Genomic DNA, 5059 nt, shown 5'->3' on the forward strand with positions numbered 1-5059 from the left:
AAGCATTCTTCAAAGGAAAAAGTATTTTCTTTTTAAGATTACTAAAGAATTTCTTCTGGTTTTCTTCTTTGGCACAGATTGGGAAAAGGTGGCTTTGAGATGATAGGTTAATAACTCTAAATGTGGGACCCCTCAATTTCTAATGCTATGTTAAAGGCACCTGAACCAAAGGCTGGCTTCAGTGGACGCCCTGCCATTGGCTCCCCCTTCAACAAGATGGACCGGATGAGCTTTCTCTCTGCTCAGAGTTTCCATAAAGTAGTCTGGACTGAAACAAGTGGAGGAAGAGGGCAGCCTGTTCACATCTGCTTACTCACTAGCAGTAGCCTGAGGCCAGTTGGAAGGAAAAGTGGGCAGACCAGTGGGTGCTAGAAATGCAGGTCAGGGTGCCCCCACTTGGGCCCAGTGTCAGTCAAGGCTGAACCTGAACTTTGTACCATGAACATAGGAAAACACTTGATCTTGTTGTAATGACAGTAGGGTCATCTTTCCATATTCTTGTAAGGAATTTTGAGTACGTTGGTAGATTTTTATTCCTTTTAGGAAAATAACTAGGGTGATGGTGATGATTCAGAAGCCCTCCTAAACTCTGCCCAAAGCAGACCTGGAAAAGGTCCTTGTTAATCCTTGTTTGGAAAACATGGATCCCAGACCCTTGTCTTGTTGCAGGAAAGTCAAATGTCTGATTCTTACCAGCAGTGCTTAAGTGATGTTGGAAAAAATCCTTCCGTGTTGTTCCAGGTCCCGTTCAGGAAGCTCCTCCAGCTCCCGGTCAAGGTCTCGGTCCAGTTCCAGAGAACTTTCGAGATCTCGTGGGTCGAAATCCAGGTGAATGAGGTAGCATCCACTCTGCCCTGCAGAGAGGAAATCAAACAACACCAGAGAGCCTGGCTGCTGCTGCTGCTTGGACAACTTTGATTTGCTTTTTACTTGTCCCTTTGTTTTTTTAATTGGAAAACTAATGCTCTTGCCTCAGCTTAATGTTCTCATCTGAAATGTTTCCATTGCCAGCAGTGTGCCAAGACATTCCCATGATTAAATTTAAATGACAATCTGTTATGTTGGTGGTACAATGCCATGAGGTGGGATCCCACAGCCCCATTGGAGTATCATCATCAGTGTGCTAGCATCTATTAGGAGAGGTTCACCTGCTGCTGCAGCTTCACCCATAAATACATTTAGACCAAAAATAGATCCCCTCGGTTGTGATTCCAGTGAAAACCAAAGCAACTGCCTTTTGAGACATTTTTGAGGCCCCTTTTCCTTCCCTTTGTTAATTTTTCTCGTGATGGTGGCTGGAATATTGCACTGCCCAGGACATTTCATCTAAGACAATTGAAGCCTTAGAATATCAGACAGCAGCCAGTGTCTGCAACAGGGCACAGGAGGTTGGCACCTGCTCTAGAAGTATTCTTGGTGCTGAGTCTGTACAGTGAAGAAATTGGGTAGTGGGAACAAATTGAACAATGTTCTAAACCTTATTTGCGCAAAAACAGGGGAAATCTAGAGCTGCATTGGTTTTGAAATTTCCTAAGATAATTTATTGAGATGCTGCCTTACAGAGGCCCCTGGTCTTAGAACCTAACGAGAATTAGAAGACAATTTTTAGAATCCAAAAGACCTCAGTTTGAGCTTAAAAAATATTCCTTTGTGGCAAATACAGAAGCAAAGCAAGAAATTAGTATTTCTCTGAGTTACCAGAGTTAATGCAGTAAGAACAATGTGAGCCACAGGCCTGGAGGCCTTTGCTCCCAAGTTTTAGAAAGCCACCTTCTTGCCTTTTCTTCGGACAGTCAGGGCAGTAAAGGTGGGCACCCTCTAGAGTTCCTCTTAGCAAAAGAGCTGACTGGAGCAGCTTCCATTCTTAGCCTCCCATTTTTCTTGCTCACAACTTTCCAAAGAATTCTCCTTTTGGGCTCTTTATTCTTAATCTCAGCCCAAAGGTGAATTTTTTGGGATGTTGGAGCTGAATGCTTCAACCAGAATTCTGAAAGTGAGGAATGAAAATAATCGTTACACATAACAAAATGGACGTTTTCCCCTGAGTCAAACATGTGAATGTCCACAAACATCATATTTCATGAATAGTGTTTCTTCTTGGATGAAATTTGTAAATGTTTTGAACCAGTTTTAGTAAACAATTGGTCATATTGTCATTCAACATACGGTGATTTGACACATTTGCTATTTCTTTCTCCTTCCCTCCTCCCCTCTTCTCTCCCCTGGCCATCCCTGCTTTCTCGATTGCAACTTGTGTTCAGTTGCTGAATTTCAGATGGTTGTTTATATTTTCTTATCCTCAGGAAATTGGTTATCAGGTATTTAGTTTCTGCTTTTCTAAAATGGCAAAGTTGAATTTTCAAATGCACAATTCCAAGGGTAGTGAAGATTTGTGCTTTCATTCCCTCTCTCCTTCATTTTTGGAATGACTTAGAGAAAAAATGTAGTCCGATGCAAATAGAAAATGACATCGAATGCATCATGTTTATAGTTCCATACCAGCTACTAAGTTTTCAGAATTTGATATTGAATATTAGTTTATTTTCATGGGCAAAACAGAGTGTCTTCTGTTGAGGAAGCAGTAAGTATGTTTTTTAGGAGATTGGAGACTTATGCTCAGTCTTGGATCTGTTAGCTAAGTAGACCAGTTTTTCGCTCTGTGATTTAATGAAATGTTTCATTTATTTCTCAATCGATAAAGATCCAGCTCCAGGTCCCACAGGAGGTCTTCCTCCCCACGAAAAAGATCTTATTCAAGTTCCTCATCATCTCCTGAGAGAGGCAGAAAACGAAGCCCTTCTAGATCTTCTTCACCCGGTGATCGCAAAAAAAGACGCACCAGATCACGGTCACCCGAAAGGTTTGGGTTTCTGTACAACTAAGAATGGGTACTTTTGAGACTGGAATATATTTACTAAAGGATTGGGAAAGGGTTGAATTTGTGTCACTTTCATTTCCAACTACACACTGTTATTTTGTTTGAGACCCAGTTATGTCAAGGAAGGATATAAGTCAGATTGTCCGTTTGGACGTTTTTAAGGTATTTGTACAGGTTGTTCCTGAATGGCTTTGGTCTCCATTCCATTTTTGTCCTTGTCTTCTAGTTTATTTTCTAACTGTTCCTTAGTCCATCTCTCAATAAACAGGGAGAAGGAAGAGTTTAATTAATCTCTTCCAAGTTTTAAGTCAGACATTTCATTTCCATTTTGGGTATTGCCCATTGGTGCCCTAAGGCTCTCTCTGTCCAATAAGCTCCTAACCATTCTAAAGATGGGTGAGAATGTGGCTCTGAGGAGATACTCCAAGAGTTCGATGCTTTCTTCCTGACTTTCCTTCCCTGTCACTGTCCCCTTCCTATTGGATGATGTTGGGGATTATCTTTGAGGCTTCTTAGCATTCCTTGCTCCAGAGTCACCCATTAGCCTCCCTGAAACCTCTGTGGCAGTTCAATTGGATGGTTAGCTTTCTAGGCACCTTTGATTCAGTACTGCTGGTGACCTCCTGTGCCCCAGGGCCACTGCCCCAGAGAGAGCTCCCCTTCAGACTGCCTGAGACAGTTGCTACCTTCAGGCCATATGTCAGATAGAAGTTTGACTCTTTAGGATTTTTATCCCTTCCTATGCTGCCTTCTCCCGATTTTGACCTTTGAAGTTAGACTCCCTGCTTTCCTGTCCCAGCACTAAAGTCAGACTTCAATTAAGATGAAAGACACCCAGAAGCTAAGCCCCCTGGGGTGCTGGGTAGCTTGGGTCTTATAAGTTTCCTGGGAGCTTCAGCCTTCTCAGCAGCTTGGCTTCTCTTACAATCTTGGGCTCCAGAGTATGATTTTCTCAGAAGACAAGACCAAAGCCTTACTGAAGTGAGAATGCTAGCTCTGTCTAAGGTTCATACTGCCTGAGACTTGCAGGACTCTGAGTTGGCAGGGCCTGGGAGGGCTTCTGAGGAAGAGGGGTTTTCTGTAAAAACTAGTGTTAACTAAACCTTTACTCCCTGTAAACACTGAATTTGATCTCTTAGCAACTTCTTCACAAACTGGGTGACCCAATCCAAGTGTAGAATAAGCCCCTTTGCCGCCCAGGTGTTGTGTGTGTGTAGTGTTGGTCAGGGCCCACTCAAGGCTTTGCCGATTTCTCCATTTTTATCTTCCAGGCGCCGCAGGTCATCATCTGGATCATCCCAATCGGGTTCCCGTTCAAGCTCTAAAAAGAAATAATGTATTAAAATTTACACCTAAAACCAATTGCAGTACAGTGCATGAAGCCTATTTTTAAGAAGTTTGGTGTCTTACTTGATCAGAAGTCTTAAATCCGCTAGTGGAGGTGCATGTCCGTCGTTGCTTTCTGGAAAACTACAGCCGTGTTCATTTTGGAAGTTACATTAGCATTTTAAGCCATAATATCCCCATAATAGTTACATGTTTAGGCTTCTGTTAGTTAAAATTAGAGGTTTTCTCTACCTAATTTCCCAGAGAGCTTTGTTTTCTGGTATCACCATGTTGTTTTTCATTTCCAAGTATTTCCTGACGATAAAGATTCTGCCACCTTTAGGGTTTGATCTATGAATCTTCATATAGTCAACCACCTTTCACAAATTGACACTCAGTTTAAGATTGTACTCAACGACTGTAGATTGTAGGAATCCATAAAAAGTGCCCCAGGATTGTATAACTGTGACTTTGTGTTTCTCTCTTTACTTTTCCTCAGTATTACATCCTAAGACAAGGGTCAGACCTTGCTCTGAGTTACCAGAAGAGATAGCTTGTTTTTCCCTGAATTAATTTGGGGTGTAGGGACTGAGACTGATAAGAGTTATCTCTTCTGTTGTCTTTAGCATGGTTATTAAGGGGGGAAAACTTAGGTCTTTCTGACCATATTAACATTTTCAATATTGATTTGTAGTAATGCATATAAAGTCATGGTTTTTTGTTGGTTTTTTTGGATTTTGGTTTTGTTTTCTTTTTTTAAAGAGCTTGGATGTTCACAAAAGCACAGAGATGAGTGGGGAAGACAGGGCCACAAATCTGGGAGTCCCAGAGGAAGAGCAATCTCAGAGAGCTTAA

General features: G+C 41.8%; 1 long non-coding RNA gene across 1 annotated transcript; it reads left to right on the forward strand.

The window, feature by feature from the left end:
• Positions 1–611: 611 nt before the first annotated feature.
• On the forward strand, positions 612–4264 carry LOC141512333 (uncharacterized). Its single transcript, XR_012475458.1, has 3 exons — positions 612–828; positions 2702–2860; positions 4150–4264. It is a non-coding gene; the product is annotated as an uncharacterized LOC141512333 (long non-coding RNA).
• Positions 4265–5059: the final 795 nt, after the last annotated feature.

This window comes from Macrotis lagotis, chromosome 2, assembly GCF_037893015.1.
Source record: "Macrotis lagotis isolate mMagLag1 chromosome 2, bilby.v1.9.chrom.fasta, whole genome shotgun sequence".
NCBI classification, from domain to species: Eukaryota; Metazoa; Chordata; class Mammalia; order Peramelemorphia; family Peramelidae; genus Macrotis; species Macrotis lagotis.